This window comes from Rhineura floridana, chromosome 7 (genome assembly GCF_030035675.1).
Source record: "Rhineura floridana isolate rRhiFlo1 chromosome 7, rRhiFlo1.hap2, whole genome shotgun sequence".
NCBI classification, from domain to species: domain Eukaryota; kingdom Metazoa; phylum Chordata; class Lepidosauria; order Squamata; family Rhineuridae; genus Rhineura; species Rhineura floridana.
In genome coordinates this window covers 112,049,560-112,075,531 of record NC_084486.1, presented here as the reverse complement: position 1 = coordinate 112,075,531, position 25,972 = coordinate 112,049,560, and the positions used below count along the sequence as shown (strand labels likewise).

General features: G+C 44.0%; 1 protein-coding gene across 5 annotated transcripts in view; it reads right to left on the bottom strand.

Annotated features, from left to right (window-relative positions):
* The window catches only part of ZBTB38 (zinc finger and BTB domain containing 38), a 52,871-nt gene extending 27,612 nt beyond the window's left edge, over positions 1 to 25,259 (bottom strand). For 3 of the 5 annotated variants that reach the window (XR_009764077.1, XM_061636877.1, XM_061636882.1), the window contains exons 1-3: positions 23,800 to 24,111; positions 20,939 to 21,046; positions 20,110 to 20,228 (exon numbers count right to left, since the gene is read on the bottom strand). The gene's annotated coding sequence lies outside the window, so the exon portion shown is untranslated. Of the gene's footprint in view, positions 1 to 20,109; positions 20,229 to 20,938; positions 21,047 to 23,799; positions 24,112 to 24,703 lie in introns of those variants that run through there. The other 2 variants (XM_061636878.1, XM_061636876.1) reach the window with 2 other exon arrangements.
* Positions 25,260 to 25,972: the final 713 nt, after the last annotated feature.

Below are 25,972 nucleotides of genomic sequence, written 5' to 3'. Positions count from 1 at the left end.
TGGGTGATTGTCTTTCGGCGCCCTGGCAGTTGTGCTGTGGGGTGCCGCAGGGTACCATCTTGTCCCCCATGCTGTTTAACATCTATATGAAGCCCTTGGGAGTGGTCACCAGGAGATTTGGGGCGAGGTGCCAGCAGTACGCTGATAATACCCAGCTCTATTTCTCTGTAACATCTAAATTGGGAAAGGCCATGCAAGCCCTGGACTGCTGCCTGGACTCGGTGGTGGGCTGGATGAGGGCCAATAAACTGAGTCTGAATCCTAGCAAGATGGAAGCGCTGTGGGTTGGTGGTTCCTGAGTTCAGATAATTGGTCAGTTGCCTGCTTTAGATGGGGTCGTACTCCCTCTGAAAGAGCAGGTTCGTAGTCTGAGAGTGCTCCTGGATCCATCTTTGTCACTAGAGGCCCAAGTGACCTCCGTGGCTAGGAGTGCCTTTTACCAGTTTCGGCTGGTAAGACAGCTGTGGCTGTTTCTGGACCAGGATAGCCTGACCACTGTTGTCCACGCACTGGTAACCTCTAAGCTCAATTACTGTAATGTGCTCTTTGTGGGGGCTGCCCTTGAGGTTGGTTTGGAAGCTGCAGCTGGTGTAAAATGCAGCAGCGAGACTGCTCACTGGGGCAGGGTATTGTCAATATGTCACTCCACTGCTGAAAGAATTGCACCGGCTGCCCATTTGCTACTGGGCCAATTTCAAGGTTCTAGTTTTGGTGTACAAAGCCCTATACAGCTTGGGACCAGGATACCTGAAAGACTGTGTTATCCCTTATATACCCAGTCAATCACTGGGCTCTGCAGGTGAGGGCCTCCTGCAGATACCATCTTATCAGGAGGTCCGTTCCAGACAACATAGGAAACGGACCTTTAATGTGGAGGCACCTACCCTGTGGAATTCCCTCCCCGTAAATATTAGACAGGTGCCATCTCTGTTATATTTTTGGTACCTATTGAAGACCTTCCTCTTTCAACAAGCCTTTTAAGTTGAGACCTTATCCCAGTCTGCGTCTGTGCTGGAATTGCTTTTTAATATGTTTTTAAAGCTTTTTTAAAAAACCAATATGTTTTTAAGCTTTTTTTTAAAGATGTCTTGAAAGCTTTTTAAAAATGTTTTTAAAGATGTTTTGTTTTAATGTATTTTAAAGTCTGTTTCTATAATGTTTTAAAGTGTTTTTAGTGCTTTTGTTTGCTGCCCTGGGCTCCTGCTGGGAGGAAGGGCAGGATATAAAATAAATAAATAAATAAATAAATAAAATAAACTATGGTTTGTTTGAACCAAGCCAACTTCAAATCCATGCTTTGAGCTTGTTTTAACTAACCATAGTTAAGATTCACCACAGTTTAGGTTCAGACAGAATACTGAACTGTGCTTAATAAAAAACAAACTTCTGATCTCCTTACAGCTGCACAGAGAAGAAGAGAGGAGCATGCAAGCATGAGGTTTGCTATGGCTCATTCCTGTCACAACAAACCATGGCTTACTGTGATTTTCAAATGCAGCGATTTGCATCCAGTCTGCTTAAGCTCATTTATTCCATTGAGCTTAAGAGCACCTAAGTTTAGCATAGTTCAGCTATTCAAAAGAACACATGAGGGCTCAAACTATGTAGAGGAAATAGGGTCGAGTGCACTGCCTCATCCTCTCTGAGTGTGCCATCCCTGCCCCTTCTTTCCTGAACTTCTGCAGAAGATTCTAACTGCAGTCTGCTGAATGTGCTTCACAGGGTCCCCAGTCACAGAGAGGATTCCGTGTTCAATTAAACACGCTTAGAATATCCCTTCAGCATTCCCTCTATGCTGAATGTGCAAAAGGAGAGGAGGTGGTGCATGCTGGGAGCAAGACTTGCCCACTTTAAGCCTACACATGTTCTTTTGAGGGTGTTGGTGTGGAATTGTAGCTGTGCGTACAGTCATCCTGTCTACATTCTTTAATTTATTATATTTATACCCTTCATGTCAGCCAAGATTATGCTCTGCATGTGTCAGCCAATAACAGCTTCCAAAGAGGCTTCCAAGTAAACTCAAGCATGAATTTACAGTGTGTTAGGAATACACGGATGCAGGGCTGGCAACAGGGGTTTGCACTATAGTGCACTGCTGATGTCCACACCTCAACAGGAGGTGCACACAGCTGACCAGCGGAGTCTCCTGGCTTTGCTACTGCTCCTCTTGCCTTCTGCCACTCTGCTTGCCTGATCTCCCACTTCTACCCAGGGGTGGAGGGAGCACACCTAAGTAATGGGAGTAACAAGAAGCAGCACCAGGAACGAAATGAAAGGGCTTGATGTGAAGCAGAGAGCCTTCTAATACTATATTTGTTATAGACAAACTGCAGAGGACAGATGGCTGTTGGCAGGTGTAATCTAAGCTGTCTTGGTGCCGACACTGAGCCCCCTTGGCTGCACTAGGGAGTTTCTGATGGGGAACTCCATAGTGGAGTCGACCCCAGTGGGGCTTGCTGTCAGCACCAATCAGCAAGCCCCACTTGCAAAAGGACAGTTGGGAACTCATCTCATGTACCTGTTTGTAGCTATGAACTTACCTGCTCCACACCTGACATCACATACAACTAGTGATAGAAAGATCTGTCAATTTCAGTTCTCTCAGTTTCTAATTTTTCCAATCTTAAATTCACTTCTCCACATTTCTGCAGCAATTTGCTTTTTAAAAAATCCTCATTAAAATTCTCCAGCATTTTAGTGCAAATTTCCCTTAATAAACACATTTTTGTAGGCAGCATTAACTAATGTACACAAGGAATTTCTCATCGTAAAATGCATTTTTGTATGTTGTTTTCTCTAATATATTCACTTTTATGCATTTCCCCCCCTAATATACCTGCATTTTTGTAAACATTGTTTGGCTGGAGAACTATACTGCAAAATTTGGATAAGTGTGGATTTCAAAGGATTACTGTGTTTCGGGTATCATGTTGTTTCAGAAAGTGAAAATTTGATAGATTCGGCTTGAAATGAGAACTGAATTGAATTTCTTGCCCATTCCTTGATACGACCAGAAGCAGCTAGTCAGATGAGATGGAGTTACTCTGCTACCTTCCTGGCAGGTGTCGTCATCACAGTTGCTTACTGGGAAGGAGAGGAGGGGCAGCCTGTGGGTATATCATATCTGTTCCAGATATATAGATGTGTGAGATAGTATCCTGATATCTGTTAATATCCCTAAGGTATATAGAAAAGCACCCTGGCACAGCTTGGTAAGTGGCAGGTTTAGGAACCAATGTGTTTAAAGATGTGAACAATGAAAGGGACAGGACCTCAACACCTCCAATGACCAGGGCCTTGAGCAAGCTTACATTATCTGTTTTCTTTAATAAATCTATAGTACCAATTCTTTTGAGAATTTAAAATTCTGTCCTGTGTATACTCTCTGAAGTATTGTTCTTAGCATTTTTTTCCTAGTCATGCATTAATTGTCATGAGCCCACGTTCCAGGAATGCATTCTGCTGTCTAATGTGTATGCACCAGTGCACATCTGCAAGTTTGTTAATTTTTGCTTTATTGCTATGTGGTTCCTGGGGAATGTGCTATGGTCTACATTAATTCTTCTGTATAAAAACTTGAGTAGCTGCATATGGCCATTGTTTCAACAAAAAAAAAGGATTTAAGTTGCCAATCTATAACTGCTTCACTACTCCCTCAATGTTATATGTGAGTTCATGATAATATAACAGTAATATTTAGATTAATCTGAGAATATTTATTTATTTATTTATTTGTTTGTTTCATTTATAGACCGCCCATAGCGAGTGGCTCTCTGGGCGGTGTACAAAAAGGTTAAAATACAAAATATCAACAATAAAATCAGACAACAAACAATAAACACAAGCAGCAACTAAAGAAAAAAAGAAAAAATAAAAAATTTAAATTATAACATAAACGCTTAAAATGCCTGGGAGCATAGCCAGGTCTTAACCTGGCGCCGAAAAGATAGAAGCGTAGGCGCCAGGCGTACTTCTTCGGGGAGGCTGTTCCACAGTTCGGGGGCCACTACAGAAAAGGCCCTAGATCGAGTAACTGTCCTCCGGGCTTCTCGATGGGTTGGTACCCGGAGGAGGGCCTTAGATGCTGAGCGAAGTGACCGGGTAGGTTCATAGCGGGAGAGGCGTTCCACAAGATATTGCGGTCCCACGCCGTGTAAGGCTTTATAGGTCAAAACCAGCACCTTGAATCTGGCTCGGAAACAAATAGGTAGCCAGTGCAAACGGGCCAGAACAGGTGTTATAATATGTTTTATTGTGACAATGCTACAGATGGAAGGATCTGTCAATTTTGGTTCTCTCATTTTCTCTTTTTTCCAGTCTTAAATTTAGTTCTGCACATTTCTGCAGAAATTTGCAATTAAAAAAACCTCATAAAAGTCATCAGCATATAAGTGCAAATTTCTCCTAATAAACGTATTTTGTATGCAATTTGATTACTATGCACATTTTACAAGCAATTTCTCCTAATGCATTTTTGTATGTTTTCACAAACATTCATTTTTATGCACACTTTCCCCTAATATATGTATTTTTGTAAACATTGGTTGGTTGGAGAACTGCACTGCAAAATTTAGATAAGTGCGGATTTTGAAGGATGGCTGTGTTTCAATTCTCATATTGTTTTGTAAAGTGTGAATTTGATAGATTCACATTTAAATGCGAACTGAATTGAATTTCTCCACCATCCCTAGAAGTTGCTTCTTTATAAACCAGGTCAAGCTATCTAGTAAAATATTATTTTCTGGACAATAAGTACACTCTTGAAGGCTATTTTCTAAAATGTATATTTTCCCATGTCTTTTGAATTTTCTTTTTGTGTTGCTGCTTTAAATCTACTTCAACAACCAATACATGGTTGTAGTAATCATGTACAAAAGTACTCCAACAAGCATTTACTTGTATCTGCCTGGTTTTTATATCATTTTATTCATTTAAGTATTTTATGCCATCAGTGTGCATGACACTTTATAGAGTACAAAGACAGGATCCTTCCCTGTGGAGCTTCCAGTCTTAGTTTTGACACGGGGTAAAAAACAAAAAGAGGAAGGGGAGAGGAGGGAAGCAATATGAGGTTGGTTCAGTTACATATGCTCAGGCTGTGTCCAAGCCATACACTGATAACATATGGGAATTAATACAGGCACAGTATAGCCAAGTTGTATGAAGTTGTATGTTGCATCAGATTGTAGAGGGGCAGAATTTTTATTGCCACAAAAATAAGATGGAAATCCAGAGCCATGTATCTATCTCCCCATTTCCTATCATGGTCTAGTTGTAGACATATCATAGCAGACTTGTGAAAGTCAAGCTGATACAAACTGGTCATGTGGCAAGGTTATCTCAGACATCAACAACTGTATCCAAGACAGCCAGCATCCATAGCACTGGAGTTTAAAGGAGAAATCTACGCCAAAAAAAGGATGAAACTGCTCAGATCAGAATTTGATCAGGATGACAGATTAACAGCACAATCCCCATGTATGTTTATCCAGAAGTAACTCCCACTGTGTTTAGTGGGGCTTACCCCCAGAAAAGTGGGCACAGAACTGCAGCCTAACTCTACCTTTGAGTGACCAGACTTTCTATAGGGTTTATAGATTTATAGGGCAACATCAGCAACCTAAATTTCATTCAAAAACTACTTGAAGTCAGTATGGATCCAAAGTCTTGGTTGAGGCATAAAAGAAAAGCAGAGTTTCTCACTATGAGAACAAGTTGCAGTTATCCTCAGGCTTGCATACTGTCCTTCCCCTCCTTTTTTTTCATGCCTAGGAAGAGACTGAAAACTTCCATTTTCTAATTGGCTCCACGAGCTAGAGGGAGCCCCAGCTGACGAAGCGTCAAGGCCCCAGCTGACAAAGCATCAAGGCGAGTTAAGCAGCAGAGTGAAAAGAGGGTAAGTAGCTCCCATTTATTCCATTATTTAATTGAAGTAAAACAGCTCAGAGCAATAACTAATAAGGGCAGCCCAAGGTCACCCTGAGCTAGGAGCCAAATCCTGAAAGAACCTATATCTTAGGAGACAGATCCTAGGAGAAGGAAGCGTATAGAAAGCTAGTTTTCAACACCACCCTAGCAGGAAAGCTGCAGGGGACACTGTAAACAAGGCTAAATTCCAGTCAGAGAGAAGGGGGAAAAGGAAACTCCACCGATACATACAGGGAGAGAGTCAGCTCAGTCCTTGCTAAAAAGGGCAGCTTCAGCCTTCCTGAAACACAACCACAAGCTCTGTTTCCCTAGGTTAAAGAAAGGTCAGGCTGTTCTAGGTGGGAAAACAACAAACACAAAAGACTTGCCTGGAAGGTGCAGCCCCTTGCTGAGATTAAAAGCCGCCAAAAGCTTAAACAGCCCCGCCCCTCGCTCAAGAAGGAAGCCTGAGAGAATACTAAAGAGTTAAGCCCCAGCTGATAGCCATCAGCCTCAAGTAACACATCATTGGCTGGCAGCAGTAGCTGGGAGGAACCAGCCACACATATAAAGTCAGAGCACCCTAGCGAGGGAGCCTGCTCCATGAGCTAGAGGGAGCCCTAGCTGACGAAGCGTCAAGGCGAGTTAAGCAGCAGGGCGAGTTAAGCAGCAGGGCGAGTTAGGCAGCAGGGCGAGTTAGGCAGCAGGGCGAGTTAGGCAGCAGGGCGAGTTAGGCAGCAGGGCGAGTTAGGCAGCAGGGCGAGTTAGGCAGCAGGGCGAGTTAGGCAGCAGGGCGAGTTAGGCAGCAGGGCGAGGAGGCCAGGGCCCCCCACTCTGCCTGTCTCTTCCCTGACCTCAACTAAACCGCAGTCTCCAACCCATTGACGTAATAAACCTTAAACAAAACTATGCAGGTAAGAAGCCAGCAGGGGTGTGGGGGCTTTCCAGTGTTTTGCACCGCCTGCAGCATGTACGACTATCTGCCTGTTGGACAGAAGTCGTGGGTGTGCTCTCGGTGCAATGAGCTCCTGGCTCTCCGGGAACGACTTCATTTCCTTGAGGCCAAGGTGGCGGACCTGGAAAAGCTGAGAGAGGCAGAGAGGTGTGTGGAGGAGGCCTTTAGGGATGTTATAGCTGTGTCCCACTCCAACGATGATAGCTCTCCTGCTATCATGGACAACGATGGTCTCGGGGAAGGAGAGCATCCAGCTGAGGAAGAGGGAAACGATCCCTTAGAAGGGACCCATTCCTTGGGGGATGAGCAGCTATCCTCTCGTGCCGAGGATATATCTCTAGGGGGTGGAGGGATCCTTGTAGTGGGTGATTCGATCATTAAGAACATAGACAGTGGGGTGTGTGATGGGCGTGTAGACCGCAAGGTGTTTTGCCTGCCTGGTGCGAAGGTTGTGGATATCGCCCGTCGTTTAGACAGTTTGGTAGACAGTGCTGGGAAGGAGTCAGTGGTCGTGGTGCACGTTGGCACCAACGACATGGGGAAATGCAGCCGTGAGGTCCTGGAAGCAAAATTTAGCTTGCTAGGTAGGATGCTGAAAGCCAGGATCTCCAAGGTGGCTTTCTCTGAAATGCTACCGGTTCCACGCGCAGGACCAGCCAGACAGGCCCAGCTTCGCAGTCTCAATGCGTGGATGAGACGATGGTGTCGGGTGGAAGGGTTTGGATTTGTTAGGGACTGGGGAACATTTTGGGACAAGCCGGGCCTGTACAAAAGGGACGGGCTCCACTTGAACCAGAATGGAACCAGACTGCTGGCACTTAAAATTAAAAAGGTGGCAGAGCAGCTTTTAAACTGACTGAGGGGGGAAACCCGACAGGAGCTGAGAAAGGTCCGGTTCGGAATAAACCTCCCCCCTGGGATAAAAACCAAAGAAATGATGAAATTTTAAAAGGGGTAGGCCTAGAAGTAGGCATTGTGAGAGCAGGGGCACAGGATATCAATTCAGAAGAGCAAAATTACCACAGGCCTAACCACAAGTGCCAAAGACACTTGAAGAGAGACACTGCTTACAAGTGCCTGTACGCTAATGCTAGGAGCCTGCGAACCAAGATGGGAGAACTGGAGTGCTTGGTCTTAGAGGAGAGCATTGATATAGTGAGCATAACGGAGACCTGGTGGAATGGAGAAAACCAGTGGGATACGGTTATCCCTGGATATAAACTATATCGGAAGGACAGGGAAGGACGTATTGGTGGCGGAGTCGCTCTATATGTGAAAGAAGGCATTGAATCCAGCAAGCTCGAAACCCCTAAAGAGGCAGACTCCTCCACAGAATCGTTGTGGGTGGTGATACCATGCCCCAGGAGGGACTTAATACTGGGAATGATCTATCGTCCCCCTGATCAAAATGCTCAGGGACACCTTGAGATGAGATATGAAATTGAGGAAGCATCCAAACTAGGAAATGTGGTAGTAATGGGTGACTTCAACTACCCGGACATAGACTGGCTGCATATGTGTTCCAGTCATGACAAAGAAGCAAAGTTTCTAGATATTCTAAATGACTATTCCCTAGACCAGTTGGTCATGGAACCGACCAGAGGGACGGCAACCAGAATGATCAAGGGGATGGAGCGACTCCCTTACGAGGAAAGGTTGCAGCATTTGGGGCTTTTTAGTTTAGAGAAAAGGCGGGTCAGAGGAGACATGATAGAAGTGTATAAAATTATGCATGGCATTGAGAAAGTGGATAGAGAAAAGTTCTTCTCCCTCTCTCATAATACTAGAACTCGTGGACATTCAAAGAAGCTGAATGTTGGAAGATTCAGGGCAGACAAAAGGAAGTACTTCTTTACTCAGCGCATAGTTAAACTATGGAATTTGCTCCCACAAGATGCAGTAATGGCCACCAGCTTGGATGGCTTTAAAAGAAGATTAGACAAATTCATGGAGGACAGGGCTATCAATGGCTACTAGCCATGATGGCTGTGCTCTGCCACCCTAGTCAGAGGCAGTATGCTTCTGAAAACCAGTTGCCGGAAGCCTCAGGAGGGGAGAGTGCTCTTGCAGTCGGGTCCTGCTTGCGGGCTTCCCCCAGGCACCTGGTTGGCCACTGTGAGAACAGGATGCTGGACTAGATGGGCCACTGGCCTGATCCAGCAGGCTCTTCTTATGTTCTTATGTTCTTATTTAATTTAACTAGTTTCCTGTAACATCCAAATTGTGTTTTTAAGGGGGGGAAATGAAATAAAAAACTACCATTAGTAACATCAAGCCAGGATCAAAATATGGCTTCAGAACCTGGTTTGTTTTCATAGTTTCAACAAATCACAGTTTCTGAATTTGTTCTTAGTTTATAATCTAAAACAGCTCATAGAAGAGAGATGAAGGGGATGAACCCAAGGCTCATTTTGTAGAGGGAAACCCATTCTATCTGAATAGAGCTAGTGTCTTCAAGTGAACAATGGTCTTTAAGTGAACAAGTAACATTCCATATCATCTGAAGCAAGTATCAGAAGAAAATAGCTTTTGATGTGTTTACTTGGTCTTACAATCCTATTTAAAAAGATGTTTTATATCTTTGACAGATACCTATGATTGAAGGACTATGCTATATTGCTAAAATCAACTGAAGCACAGCTCAGTGCTTGACAATACACTTCCCTTTTACTGATTTTAGTTACTGAACACAAAAAGTTCCCTTTTGGAGCATTCACTTCAGTTACAAACTTAAATCCACAAAATGTAATGCCTAACTATTTAAAAAATGCAGATTCTGACAAAAGAAGCAAAAAACATTGCCTTTCAACCGGAAGCATTTAATTTATACTGCTGAGTGTTCTATAACGTTATAATTTGTAAGTTGCTGTAATTGCCTCACGTATTTACCACTTATTTGGTCACAAGGTCCCAGAGCAGGTGACAACAATAAAATACAGTATATAATGATAAAACAAATAAAACAGTTACAACCATAAAAATCAAGAAAAGTGTAAAAACAATTAAAAACTGTTCCATATATAAAACAATTAAAATCAATCCCATATATAAAAACAATGCAAACATTGTTTTTAAAATTCACATATAAAAACAGCTAAAAATAGTTCCAGTTCCAAATGCAGACTGGGATAAAGATCTCCACTTAAAAGGCTTGTTGAAAGAGGAAGATCTTCAGCAGGCACCAAAAAAGACAAAAGATGGTACCAGTCTAATATGTAATGAGGGGGAATTCCAAAGGGTAGGTGCCAACACCACGCTAAAGGCCTGGTTCCTATATTGTATGGAATGGAGCTCCTGATAACATGGTATCTGCAGGAGGCCCTCTCCTACAGAATGCAATCATCTATTGGGTACATAAGAGATTATCTTTCAGGTATCCTGATCCCAAGCTGTATCAGGGTTTGTACACCCGTACAAAACTTGAACATAGCTTAGTAGCTAAACGAAGCTCCGCTCGCCGCGCAGCTGACGAGTGGGGCATGATTGCAGGTGGGGGTGAAGACGCTGCCCCCATCTGTTAATGGGGCAACATCGCGCGTCGCGCCTGTGACGTCAGCGCGACGTGCAGCGTAAGGGGCGGGGTCTATAGGACTATTTGAGTCCAGCCGCCCCTTCCAACTTCCTCTTCTGCTGCTCGACGCACGTGGGCCTCCGGAGGCTTTCTGAGGCCAGGCTGACTGTGCGGCGGCGAGCCCCCCCGCCTCATCGGGAGACAGGGAGGCAGCGGCGGCGAGGTGGCGCATGGTGAGGCTTGGTGGCTGGCACCAAGGCCTACGCGGCGAGGCTCTTGGCCTCGGGAGGCCCTGCAGCGGCAGCGGCAGTGCAGTCACTACGAGGCTGCAGCGCAGGATCGGAGCCAGCAGCGGCAAGGACCACAGGCGAGACGGCCTTTGGCCGGCAATTTTTAAATTTTAATTTTAATTAACGTGGGGGTGGGTGGTGCACGACCCCAACCATCAATCCTTGCCACGTGCAGGCCAATTAGGCTCCCCCCCTGGATAATTGGGTGCCGGGAGGGGGTATAGAATAAGCAGGCGGGCCCCTTCACAACGTTTTGAAATCACGTCGTTTTGTAAGCGGGGCCCCAGTCTCCCTCTCTAGACAGGGTTGGGCCAGGGAGCCCCAAATCAGCTAGATATGCCACCCAAGAAAGGACAAGGGGGGGCAAAAGGGAAAGGAAAGGCCCCCAAAGCGGGGGGGGAGATGCCCACCCCCAGCGGTGGTGGGGGCAAGGAGCGGGGAGGGGCCACCATGGGCGGCCATAAGTAGAGAGTGGCAGAGGCGCCATCCAGGGCGACAGAGTGGGTATAACAGGAGCCCTGCTGGATCAGGCCAGAGGCCTACCTAGTCCAGGGCTCTGTTCTCAAAATGGCCAACCAAATGCCCAGTATGGGAAGCTCGCAAGCAGGTCGTGAGCCATGGGCGTCCCCAACGGAGAGGGCAAGGGGGCACTTGTTCCTTCCTGGGTGAATAATGCTCCCAGCTTTCATTTAAAAAATAAAAATAAAAATAGTACGTTTCTAGCATTTGTAGAACCTGACACAAAACGTACAAGGGAAAACAAGTGAACAGGCAGAGGCTGATCTCTGGCAGCAGCATAGGGCCTAGTCCTCAGCATGTGCTGTCTGGGGTTATACTCTTTTCCCCTGCCTCCTTTCTCTCTAGATGCCCCTTTGTTCCAAGTTCTCTTTGTCATGCCAAATAGAGGGGGGGGCAGAGGCAAGAGCAGTTGCCACCTCCTCTTCCTCATTTGCATTGTCTCCTGTGGCAGTTCAGTGCTCCTCATCCTTGCTGTTACACAGCCAGGCCTAGAGCAAGAGGGCAGGCGTGGCACTGGAGGCAGTGGCACTGCTCCTTGCAACACTACTCACTTTCTGAGGCGCAAGAGCAGCAATTGCCCTGTGCCACCGGACTTCTGAGAAGGAGGTGTTGCTGTGCATGGCACAAAGTGGGGGAGAGGCATAGCAGACAACCACCCACCCACGCAATAGGGCTTGTAACTCCAAGGAGCTGCTGCTCCCAAGTAGTGTCTGTGAGTTTACCTGAGGCAGTGAGATCTTAGCAGCTGCCTTACAGTGCCAATCCCTGGAAAAAAGGGTTGATGCTAGCACCATAGAATCATAGAGTGGGAAGGGGCCTTGTAGGCCATCGAGTCCAACCCCCTGCTCACAGCAGGAAATCCACAGCTGGAGCATCTCCCGCAGATGGCTGTCCAGCCTCTGCTTGAAGACATCCAGCGAAGGGGATCCCACCACCTCCCTAGGCAGTCGGTTCCATTGCCGAACCGCCCTTACTGTCAAGAAGTTCCTTCTAATGTCCAATCTGAATCTACGCTCCTGCAACTTAAAACCATTAGACCTAGCCCTACCCTCTGGGGCAGCAGAGAACAAATCTGTACCCTCCTCTGTGTGACAGCCCTTCGGGTACTTGGGGAGTGCAATCATGTCACCCCTCAGCCTTCTCTTCACCAGACTGAACATGCCAAGTTCCTTCAACCTTTCCTCATAAGACTTGTTCTCCATACCGGCTATCATCCTCGTTGCCCTCTTCTGAGCCCGCTCTAACTTGTCTATATTTTTCTTAAAGTGAGGCGCCCAGAGCTGAGCGCAGTATTCCAGATGAGGCCTGACTAATGCAGAATATAGTGGGACTATTACTTCCCTCGACCTGGAAACTATGGCTCTGTTTATGCAGCCCAAAATCGCGTTTGCCCTTTTTGCTGCAGCATCACACTGCTGGGTCATGTTCAACGGATATGTGCAACAGGGAGATAGGAGGCAACAGGCCTTCAAAAGGGTAAGAAGGAGCCACCGGCTGCTTAGGGACAGGTGTCCCTTCCCCAGTTAGACTCCGGGTACTATGAACTTGGTTAGCAGGCTACCCGGTTTAAGGGTAGGTTTGTTATGTTATGGTGTTTGCCTTTTGTTTCCCAGTCTCATACCCCAACTCCTGGCTGGCCTTCATGGCCTCCAACTCACAGCTGGCCCTCATGGCCTACAATCTTCACCCCGTTTAGTCATGGCAATAACGGCTGTGGTCAGAATGTACAGAAGTACACTTGGTCACACCAGTCTTATTCAAAGGGGCAGGCAGTGAGGGGTCCACACTAGTTAGTCTAGGATCAGTGAGCTGCACTCCATCATCATAGTGCGCGCATATGCCTTATGCATTTGTAGTGGCAGAACACTAGAATTCATGGCCCTTGCCTGTCCCGTTGTTCTGGGAGAAGTTTATGCAGGGAGTCAGAGAAGGCCATAAGCCTATCTATTGCCCTAGCATGATCACCAGCTATCAGAATGCAGAATAGGGCAGCAGGGGCAGTGTGAAGGGGGGCTAATCCCGTGAGCTGCGCGCTGGAATTCCCTTGGATTCAATGGGTTACATTGCCCCCAGCATGTTCGCCAGCTTCCAGAAACAGGTATTCAGGAATTCTGGGCCGGCAAGGGCTATATGCCAGAGTGGCCTTTCCGGTGACTCTCCTGCAGATATTCCTGATAGACGGCACGGCAGGAGAAGGGGCATGGCAGTGGGAACACTTAGAGGTAAGCTTTCTTAGCCAGGCTGGCGGTTTTTTCCCTATTCCCATCGACCCTTCTCGCTGGACATTTTATGGGTGTAGTGGACCAGTGGGAAACGGTCTGTTCCTTCAGTGAAGACCCAAGCTATTCCAGGCAGTGGCTCATACACTGTTTTGAGGCTTTCAGGAGAAAAGAGGTGGTGGCTGGCTCTACGTGAGACCTCTCTCGACATGCCCTCCAGTTTTGATGTTTCCAGGGAGGGGGGGTTATGCTTGCTCAACGTGGAAGGTCTAGAACGGACCAGAGGTGTAAGGGAAGGCACGTACGGTTGACCTTGCCTCAGCGCCCAACCTCTGCCGAAGGATATTTATTCACCCAGGCTAATCTGGACCCCCTAGCTATAGGCCATATATGCCTGTCTGGGTCAACAATACCAGTTTTGGCGTTAACAAAACAAGCATTGCAGGGGCTGGGGTATGACTCCTTCCAGTCTGGAACCTATTCAATTAAAATGGGAGCTGCTTCTATGGCAGCAGGTTTTTGGTTTCCTCCCGGCACTGGTACAGGACGTGGGACTTTGGGCCTCTGATGCATATAATGGCTATATTCCCCCCTTTTAGAGGGCAGGGGGATGCGGCAGCCTCACAAACGAGCATTGTAGGGGCTGGGGTACGACACCTTACAGTTGGAACCTATTCATCTCGAATTGGGGCTGCTTTTACGGCAGCAGGTTTTAGTTTCCCACAGGCACTGGTACAGGGCGTGGGACTTTGGTCCTCTGATGCGTACAAGGGCTATATTCCCCACTTTTAGAGGGCAAGGGAATGTAGCGGCCTCACAATCTTAATTGTTTTCACAGGTTGCTGGACAGGGATGGAGCAGATGCACAACCTAATATGCGGCCACAGCATGGTCTTCCGGGCACCCTGGAGGGCAGCGAATTCGAGCATGGGCTCGCAGTTGGGCCTCAGTAGAGGGGCTGTTGTGCAGTGGCTGGACCGGCAAGGAATGCATGGGGAGTGGCTCCTACCCGCTCTGTTCCAGCAAGGTGTGGTGCAGATATTTCTGCAGGCGATGGTCATCCACCTCGGTGGTAATGACCGCGGCATGAAGCAGGGCAAGGCCCTCAGCGTACAGGCATGTAAGGACATGCAAGTGATAAGGCAGCGTTGGCCTTTGGTGCGTCTGATGTGGTCAGACATGGCGCGGCATATGGGATCCAGCTGGAATTGATCATGCATGGAAGAAGGTCAACCGGCAAATTCGGTGGGCTCTTCTTGGGCAGGGGGGGTTGGCCATTCCGCATCCCCGCATTCAACACTGGAAGGGTGAACTGTACAGGGCCGATGGCGTTCACCTGTCTCATGCAGGTAACGACTTATTTTGGGCAACCTGCAGGGGTGTCTGCGAGAGATGTTTCTCGGCAGTGGGGTAAAGGGGGACTAAATAGAGATTTGTCCCCCTTTTGTGGCGGGAAGGTACGGGAAGGGAAATAGGTAAGGACAGCTAGGTGGCCCCCTTAGGCACCTTTGGAGGTGATTGGCGGTTCCAGAGGCCTGTCTCTCAGGGCTTTACAGCTCGAGGGCAGGATATGGGCTGCTTCTGGGGCCAACTTATCCTCATCTACCCAGGGGTTATACGGCCCTGGGTGGGGATGATGTGGGAAGGCCCCCCTACTCACCTGCAGGGTGTGGCTGGGATAAAGGGTAAGCAGATGGGCTTGCCCTTGCCCCAGCAGGGGCTGGTCGCCCGAGAGCTGTATGGCAAGCTACTTGCTTATAGACAGTTCCCGCACCTAGGTTTCCCTCTGCAGGTCACTTTAAATTGGGTTTTGTTCTATAATTTAAATAAAGTGGCCCTTGTTCAACCCAAACTGACGTCTCTGTGTTTTATTTCACCCCCTCAACTGCAACTAGCAGCCAGTGCCGACATCATGAAAATACGGACTAATCACCAAGTTTTTTTTCTTTTTTGCTGTTTTGCTGCTCATCTAAGAAGGTGTTGGAGATGTTAGCTGTTGGAGAAGCAAACCTCTACTGGCCTCTGTCAGTGCCCCCCCCACTACACCCACATAAAGCTCGGCAGGTAGGCAGCTGCTGCTGGCAGCAGTGAGCATAAGGCCCTGAAATGGGGCATTATGGAGGCAGGATGGGATTAGAATAGCTGGTTTCCAAAGTTGCTCCATCCCCCTGCTCTGAGTCCCATCCAGGCTCCTGGTGCTGATGCAGCTAATTCTTGCCTTACCGCTTCCAAGTGAGGGGTGGGGGATAGAAATACTGAGATGTGCTAGACTGAAAAACTCTGCAAAACTTTCCTCCACTTCCAGGGCTTTGGACATTGTGGTACATCCACGGTTAGCTACCCCTTGGATTCCTCTGAGCTGGAGGTAGTAAGATTTTTTGCTGCTAGTAAAGCAAGAAAATATAAGAAACCAAGATACTGTGTTGAGTCCCCCTCTGGAAAAAAAAAACCCAAGAAATGTAAACTAGACAGCAAGAAATTGTGCTGGCTTCCTTTCTGATGATTATGTATGTGGCAATAGTCTGCTGACTTGCCCCAGTGCACAGCGGCAGGAAACCATTAACTACAAGAAGAGACGAAACTGCCTTCCAAAACAGCATTAAAGTCTCTGTTGCCTAATTTGCATCAATCAAAGAAATCAAGACAGCAGTGAAGTAAGAGTGGCATCAGTATTAATTTCTGTGAATCTGTAGCTTGAAAATCCTAATGGCTAAGGGCTAAACTACATGTGTCATTAATTGTATGTAAGCAATTAACATGCAATTTTAATTGATGGGGGAAGTAGAATCAGGACCATGGTAGGAGGGACTATGGGGCTGTAGTCCTAACAATGCCCCCTAAAAGCTGTTTATATTGGGAAAGAAATTCTCATCACAATTGCCTTTGCCAGGATGCTAACAAGTAAAATGACATTTTTAATGCCATAATAACAAAACTGTACTCATACTAGCCAATTTGGGGATGGTTTCAGTAAGACTGGGGGCTTATCAAGTCTAATGCTTTTTTAAAAAAAAAATCACCTCCTTTCTTTTTTCATTTCCTAATAAACTGTGTCAAAAGAGGTTTCTGTTTGTTTTTACTGCAGTTACATGAACTACGCTTACAAGATCTGAACAGGGTGGTTCACGACAGATGCTACTGGAGGTCTCTGATTCATAAGGTCGCCATAAGTCGTAATTAACTTGAAGGCACATAACACATGAACTGTAAGGTCAAAGGTAATGTGCTCAGTTCAGAGGGTTTCCCACAGCATTCTCCAGACAGAAGTAAACACCCCTTGCAGACATTTGCTGGGAAGGTGCAATGGACAGCCACGGACCCCTCTAAAATTCTCCGGATGGTCACATCCTTTCTGACTAATCCTAAAGTAGTAAAGATAGACATGCATAATACAAAATCTCTGGTTGGCTGCAAACCCCTCCTTGATTATTTGCAACTCCCTAAGACAGGACTGGTAAACCTCTGGCCCATGGTCCTAACTGGGGCCACCAGGGTACCTAATTTGGCCTGCAAGGCTATTTCCCCAAAACTATGCTCACCTGCCCTGCTTGTGAGAGGCAGGGAAAAGGTGTGGCCTTCACTTTGAAACATGTTTCCAAGCAGTTTCAATAGAAAGCCACTGAAATGACACTTCAAAAACCATGTCTCCCAGTGCCCATCAGTTGAAGGATACTAAGAGACAGAGCGTTTTCAAGTGCTTTATACTAAAACTGCTTGGAAATGTACTTCAAAGATGTTTTCATCTGGTCTCATAAAGACATCTGGTGATTAACAGATAGCCAGCCCTGCTTACCTGTCAAATTTGGCTTATGGAGATAAGGATCTGGCTCACCAGGCTAAAAAGTTTCCCTACTCCATCCCTAAGGGAAGTCTAAAACCTGCTGCCTACAGCCCAAGTAGCATAAGACCCTCAACAGGCTTCATTTTCTACATTCTAAGTTCAGAGGTGTGTGTCGTGTTTGCACCATTTTTTTCATTTAGCTGTAGGCAACCAGCTATATTGCATAGCACCCATGGGCGCACCAGCATCTGTTGAAGCTCACCCTGGTGCTTTTGTGAGTTTCAGAAATTGTTATCTGATTCTGTGATTCTTGCAAGTGAAAGCCTTGTGGACTGTTACCATTTGTTGTTGAGCTCTGGCATCCCCTCCAGTACATGCAAGAAGAGGGGGTATACCTTTTCTATTATGCCTTCTTTGACACCAGGGTCAGAAGCAGGATGGGATGAGAGGAGCCCTTGCCTCAGGGACATCTGATTCATGGGGGTGCCAAAATCCTGACTGGTGTGTGTGTGTGTAAGTATTTACAACCATAAAATTTACTTATTTTAATAATGTGTTAGATGAGATTATTGAATATCCAATGGACTCTTATCCAAACCTTGAAACGGCAATGAGCACATATTTAACTATACCGGTTATGGTGGCATCCTATGAAAAAACCTTCAGCAAGTTAAAGTTGATTAAAACATATTTCAGATCTTCTCTTGGACATGTGCACTGTTGCCTAGAACTCCTTGGAGGAATGGGGGTTAAATTAGAAATAACTAACAATAGCAGTTAAATGCATTTGTTGTTTAGAAGGATTTGTTTTTTTCTCATAAACACATTTATGCAGATTAACTAGTCAGTCAACTAATATGATTGATGAGGAAGGGTTGTAGCTGTTGGGAAGGGGCATGGCTTGATGGTAGACCATCTGCTTTGCATGTGGAAGGTTCCAGGTTCAATTCCTGGTATCTTCAGGTACGGCAGGGAGAGACTGAGACCGAAATAGGAGAACTACTGCCTGTCAGGGTGCATAGTACTAAGCTAGATGGAGTAATAGTCTGATCTGGTAAAAGGTAACTTCCTATGTTCCTACAATAATTGGCTAAAATGCCTTTCATTGGCTGGCAGTCCTAATTAAAATGTGGCAAAATCCTTTTCTATGGTTAATATGACGCTGTGATATACTTGAGTTAATTTTAAAATAAATTCAAAAGTGGCCCGCAAATTTGAATTTTGTGCACCACTGAATTAAATCATACAGTGGCAAGCTATTCCAAGATGAATGTTTTGAGTTTGAGATAGGGTGGCCATATGTCCTATTTTACAGAGGACAGTCCTCTGTTTGAAGGGCTGCCAGAGGACAGTGCTCTGGTTGAAGGAGCACTGAATGGGCTTCAGGGGGTGCGTGAACTGGGCAGAAAACAAAAAAACCCAAATGCAAGAAATATGTTATTTTTAAATTTATTATTAGATTTATTACCCGCTTGTTACCTGAAGGTGTCCAAGCGACGTACAGCATTGTTAAAAACCAAAGTAAATATGTTGTTGTTGTTGTTATGTGCCTTCAAGTTGATTACGACTTATGGTGACCCTATGAATCAGCGACCTCCAAGAGCATCTGTCATGAACCACCCTGCTCAGATCTTGTAAGTTCAGGTCTGTGGCTTCCTTTATGGAATCAATCCATCTCTTGTTTGGCCTTCCTCTTTTTCTACTCCCTGCTGTTTTTCCCAGCATTATTGTCTTTTCTAGTGAATCATGTCTTCTCATTATGTGTCCAAAGTATGATAACCTTAGTTTCAACATTTTAGCTTCAAGTGATAGTTCTGGTTTAATTTGATCTAACATCCAATTATTTGTCTTTTTCGCAGTGCATGGTATGCGCAAAGCTCTCCTCCAGCACCACATTTCAAATGAGTTGATTTTTCTCTTATCTGCCTTTTTCACTGTCCAACTTTCACATCCAACTTTCACATCCATGCATAGAGATCGGGAATACCATGGTCTGAATGATATACCAAACAATAAAAACAAATAATGTAACAATGACAACCATCCTCATACAGCCACAGAAATCTTTGGCAGCACACTAATACAAAACAACATTTCAATCTATCAAATGCCTGGGAATAATAGTTAAGTCTTTACCTGGTGCTGAAAAGATGTCAACAAAGATGTTTTTAAGGCTTTTTAAAAATGTTTTTAACGTTGTTTTGCTTCAATGTATTTTAAGGACTTTTTATGATGTTTTAAAGTGTTTTTAGCATTTTTGTTTGCTGCTCTGGGCTCCTGCTGGGAGGAAGGGCAGGATATAAATCAAATAATAAATAAATAAAAATAAACAAAGGCACCAGGCAGAACTCACTGGGAAGCTCATTCCACAGATGAGGACCCACAACTGAAAATGCTCTCTCCCTTGTCACTGCCCTCTGAGCCACTCCCTGAAGAAGGCCTCCAAAGATCTGAGGGTCCAGGTAGGTTCATATCTGGAGAGGCGTTCCAGAAGATATTGGGGTTGTGAGTTGTAAAGAGCTTTATAGGTCAAAACCAGCACTTTAAATTGGGCTCAGAAGCATACAGGCAGCCAGTGTAACTGGAACAGAATTGGTGTTATATGATCTTTTTGCCTTCAACCCATCAACAATCAGGCAACCACATTCTGCACTAATTGAAGCTTCCGAACCATTTTCAAACACAGCTCCACATAAAGGATTGCAATAATTCAACCTTGAGGTTATCAGAGCACAGATTAATGTAGCCAGATAATCCCTGTCCAGATAGGGTCGTAATTGGGCTACCAGCCTAAGATGATGGAAGGCATTCCATGCCACTGAGGCCACCTATGCCTCAAGTGACAGCAATGGATCCAGGATCACCCCCACAACTACAAACTTGCACCTTCAGAGGAAGTGTGATCCCATCTAGAGCAAGCTGCATACCATTCAGCCAGTCAGAGGAACCACCCACAACAGCATCTCAGTCTTGTTTGGATCAAGCTTCAGTTTATTGGCCCTCATCTTGTCCATTGTCGCAACCAAGCACTGATTCACCACATCACCTGCAGATGAAAAGGATAAAGAGAGCTGTGTGTCATCAGCATACTGATGACAACACACTCCAAAACTATGTATGACCGCACTCAGCAGTTTCATGTTGATGTCAAACAACATGGGGGACCAAACTGACCTCCTCTGTGGAACCCCATACTGGAGAGTCCATGGAGCCAGGCAGTGATCCCCATGAACACCTTGAGGAGTCTTTCATCCAGGTAGGAACGGAACCATTACAATCCAGTGTCCCCAACACCCAACTCAGACAGTCAACCCAGAAGGATACAATGGTTGATGGTGCTGAAAGCCACCAAAAGATCAAAGAGGATCAACAAGTCACACTATCTCCCCCAACACAGGTAATGAAAGATGGTGACCAAGGCAGTTTCTGTACCAAAATCAGGCCCAAATCCTGATTGAAATGGATCTAGAAAATCTGTCTCCTCCAAGAGTACCTGGATCTGGTTGGCAACCACCCTCTTTAGAACCTTGCCCATAAAGGTGACATTTTCAACTGGTCTAGAATTGTTGGGATCTTCTGGGTCCAGGGAAGGCTTCTTCAGGGGTGGTCTTACTACTGCCTCCTTCAGGCAGCCTGGGACCTCTTCTTCTTGGAGAGAAGCATTACTTACCTCCCTGCCCCCTCCTTGCCAGATTTTATCAGCCATGAAGGGCAAGGGTCCAAGACACAAGTGGTTGAACAAATCCAACCAAGTACCTTGTCCATATCCTCAGGCCGCAGCAACTGAAACTTATCCAATGACATTGGACACGAACGTGCTCCAGACACCTCACCCAGATCATAAGCATCACTGGAGTCCAAATCCTGGTGGAGGGAAGCAATTTTATCCTCAAAATACTTAGCAAACATGTCACAGCAGGCTTCAGATGGCTTGTTTGTTTATTTATTTATGTAGATTCATAGCTTTCATCAATTCTCAAAGGGGTCCATGACCAAAAAAAAGGTTAAGAACCACAGATAAAGATGACTGTTCAGTCTCCCCCAGCAATCTCAATTTATTTCAGTGGCCATTCGGAAGGGCACTATTTTTCTGTTTAGCCTTTTGGGGGTCCCTAAAGACCACTGTGTAAGCAATCAATCCGCTTGTTTTAATGCATTCTAATAGACATTTGGAAATCAAATGTATTCCTATTACCATTTAAGGGAAAAGAATGCATTCCAATAGCCCATTCGGTGTTGTTCATTTTTGTATGTCAAAATGGCTGAGAGAGAAAAGGATGAATGGTAGTCAGCTGGTAGTCTTTTGGTTATGTGTTTGTTGACATATGTTCCAAAATTCATAGCAAATGACAGCAATTGTCTATTTCCCAATGTAACTGACCTGTGGCACACCCACAGGTGTTAAATATTCAAACTTTAATAATTAAAACAATGATAGCCACCACCACCACACAAATAAGCTAACTCTTATAGCATAGGCAGTAGCCTGAAAATCTCTGATGTATTTCCTCCCAAAATACAGTACAAATTTCATGTTCAGAGAGAGAGAGAGAGAGAGAGAGAGAGAGAGAGAGAGAGAGAGAGAGAGAGAGATTACTTTGATGCAAGGGAGGGGTCAAAACCAACCATGCTAAAACATACTGTTTGAAGCAAGAAGGGAAACCAGGAGAAATAGTATGTAAATCATCATATGTATTCTCTCCTTTACAAAAGTTTAAAATAAAAGGACTTAGAACGTACAACACTATGCTTGTCAAGAAGTCACATTTTTAAAAAAGCAAGATTCCATGCATGAAATGATGTTAAAGACAGCATCAAGGAACTGATGTTTAAAATGCATCTCAAAAAAATAAGCATTCAGAATTAATCATCTACAGATAATGAAATCATTAACCCTGTACTGAAAAATGTCATTTGAATGAACTTGTTTCCAAAGCTACTTATAAAAATGGTATATATTAAATATCGTCATTTTGGATATAATATGTTATTCTGCTATATCATTCTAAAACAACTGTTATTGGTATTGTATTTTTTTTTCATGAACCGGTGATCTTCAGAAACAAGGGGAAATTAGTATTGTACCTGTAAAATTGCTTTGCAGTAATATAAATAGCCAATGGAATTATACTTTAATATTTCCATTGAGCTAGTGAATCTATTGTTGATCGCGATCCATAGATCATCTTTAGTTGTTCTGAAGTCAAGGACGTGAAAAGAAAATGGCTACCATGCAGAAAAATATCTTTGCAGTGAGATGTGCTTCAGTTAGAAGGGAAGAATCCGTGTTTAAAAGAAGCTATATATAATGTGCTACAAGGTTTAACACTACATAAGTAATACCTTTTATCCTAGGTTTGGTTTTTACAGATATTCTTATACGTAAGCTGCTTTTCATGAAATCTGATGTATTCAAACTTGCATTAGTGTTACAATAAACCACAAATTAAATTATCCGATTTCTCCTCTCCTTCCCCATAACTTCAGAAGATTGGTTAAACGGATGGATTATTTTATGTTCTGTCTACTACAAAGTCCTTAATTACTGTTATATGAAATGATGGAGAGAGAAAAATATATTTACAATTTTCAGCTGGATATAATTTTAGCTATACTTTTGGAAAAGTGAGATGAAATTACTGTTTTAAGTACACATGCATGCCCTACGTGTGTCTCCTATACGAACTACTTCATACTGTGGGGTCATTTTGTGGGGAACACAGATATTTGCACTGTCTAAAACAATCAGCTTAAGATGAGAGAAAGAGGTCCCTGTTACATGCAATGCTAAAACCTCACATCATTTAAGAGATTATTGCCACCCATAAATGTAATATGAGATAATGATTTCACTGTGGAATTAAACAATAATGACTGCCTTTGCATCTCTGCTATTGCATCCTTTAACAAGATTTGGTTGCCAGGGAAACAGGTTTTGGCCCAATATTAACATGAAGCACCTATATGGAATATATGCTATGTTCATACAATAATGGTTTAAAAATATCTCCCAAATCAGTATATCTATACATGCTTGGTTTTAATTTGCTAGTCCTTTGAAATAATCCAAATCCTAATTAATATGGAGGTCAAGATGGAAGGGATACCTTTAGCTGCTTCTCTGTTTAAAATACCCAACATCTTATAATATTATAATGAAATACATTCTTATTTTATGTCAGCAATCTTTATAAAAGATGAAGAATAAGTGTCCACAGCAAACGCTGAAAGGCCGCTTCCTAAGGCAAAATTTAAATATTTTAATTTTTTTCATAGCTATGTCTACAACTTACAGTTTTGTGTTTGAGCGAACAGCTTAATCATTTTCATATTTGAGCTCAAAAACCTCTAGGACATTGGGCTTTTAAAAAATGCTTTTGCTGTATAAGCGGTGCCACACCCTGATTATCTAGCAGACATGATATTTTCAGTTTCAGAATAGATGTATGCTTTTAAACAGGCAAAGCCCATTATTGATTGAGTCAACATGTAAAGTTACAACATTTAGAATTAGATTCTTGGGGGAAAAAATAAATTATTTTTTAATAGATCCCAGTAACATTTCATATCCTTGTATCATGGAACGAGAATTGGTAAAAACATGCAAATCCACCTACCTGTGTATATGCCTTAATGAAGTCTTAGCATGGCAATGCACCCAGCCATTTGTATACAAACCGAAGGAGATACTGAAATCTTGGATGTCTCAAAAAACAATTAGAAGCTCCTTTCAAAAGCAGCTTGCCTGAATGGACTGTGATCAAGATAGCAGAACTTATCAATGGGAAGGAGAGAAGTGTGTGTGTGTCTGCAGGGGAGGAGGAGATGCCCTCATCTAAGGTGGTGGGTTTTTTTAATATGCTGCAGCGAAAGGGCTTCCTGCTCCCCCCTTTTTCTTTTGAGGGTTCAAAGCTGACCACTGCAAAGGCCACGTCACATTTGTTGAAAATCAGCCTTGTGCTATATCCCTGTTGAAAAGGAAAAACTCAGCAGCCAAAGCCCATTGCACAACAAGCACAGACTGCGTAAGAGTTAAAAATAGATTGGATGTGCCTGCATAATAAATATGCCAGTTTCAAGGGCTTTAAATTTGATATTGTCATTAATTAACAATACAACATACATTATTTAAACAGCATTAAAGGCAAGAGGAAGAGGAACCTGGAAGCAGAGTTCGCTTAATTTTTAAAAAAAAAATAAAACAGAGCTAATACTAGTTTTAGAATGCGATGATAAACTAACAATTCACTATGCTGAAAATGAAATTGAATGCTAAAGGTGGCTGCTTAAATAGCTATGCCCATCAGGAAGCCTATGTTTTCACAATGACATGATATAGCACATAGACTATTTACATACTCCCATTAGAAATACTAGGCATGGCATAATTAATTCTGTTTCCACAGCATGCACACAGCACAAGCAGCATTAATCCTGCCTGCCATTTTAGGCTTGCTGCAGTACGAAACACACACTATAGCAGCACAGATCTGGTCAGAGGGAAGGCAAGGGATCGCTCACCTTAAATGCAGTATCTGATTAATGTTGTTTAAGTGACATTGCAAATCTGCTGCTGAATCTTAAGAGTACCAGGTGGGAGGGAACAAAGGAAAAAATGTCATCAACTGATGATGCAAGATGAATCGTTACTATGCACTGCTCAGCAAAGCTCCATGTTCTTCAATGATACAGTCTTAAATATTTCAGATTCTGTAGCAAAAACCTGTCTGCAGTGTGGCTGTCTCTTTATACTGAGAAAAGCAGAAGAGTCCTTTTACTTGCTGGAGAGAGGAATGGAAAGAATATCTGCAGAAATACCTTCTTGACGAAAGAAGATTTCATATAGTACGTATTAGGTCCAAGATATGTATCACTATTGCTGTGTTTTCTTGTTTTCTGAATCCATGTAATTTGCTTTTATTTTTGTTGTTGTTAAGCATGTAATTGTTAAGCATGTAAAAGATGAAACCATCATTGTTAAATCTCTAATTCGGCACTGGATTATCGAAAAGCTGAGCCTATTGACAAACTCACAAGCGCACAGGATCTGGCTGCAGAATCAGCTGTCTGCATCTATGCTGCAGCTTGCTTAACCACAAGCAAGGTTAGAGCTAAATATATCTTTAAGGCGTAAATGGAAGCTATTTTCCTGTACAGATTACATTACAAAATGCTCATCCATCCTTTAGAGCACATCAGATGAGTGCCTGTTAAAAAATGTTTTGCTCTGCATCGCTCTGAAAGACCATGAAGACTGCATTTAAATGTAGTGACCTAAATAATGCTAAGATGGGTTAAGTAAGATACATACATACTCACTGTCAAAGGAAGGATATAAAACAAGGAATGTCTAATCAGAATGCAAGCACAGTATCCATTCTAAATAAAATGCAGTGCACTGTATATGTACATTTTACGTTAAGATGGAGAGAATGTGGTGAACCTTTCATTTTCTGTTGTTGTCAGGTTGGTTTTTTGTTTTGTTTTTCAGAGGCTTTTCTTAGCTATGGCTGCACAGTCACTTTCTGACAACAAGGAGGTCAATGTAGTCACTTTTTAATGTTCCAGTCCAAATTAACAACATTCAATTAAATGTCACCAAAAGTAAACGCTATCATGCAACATCTCTAAACAGCCATTCCTCTTGTTGTTTTTGAGATTAATAATGTGTTTCGCTGCATAAAGGAGAATAATAGCAATATTCTGGACAGAGACTGAGATGACAAATGTGAGATTTTAAAAAATCAAACGGAGGATTTTGACACAAGAGAAGCTTAAATTGCATTAAAT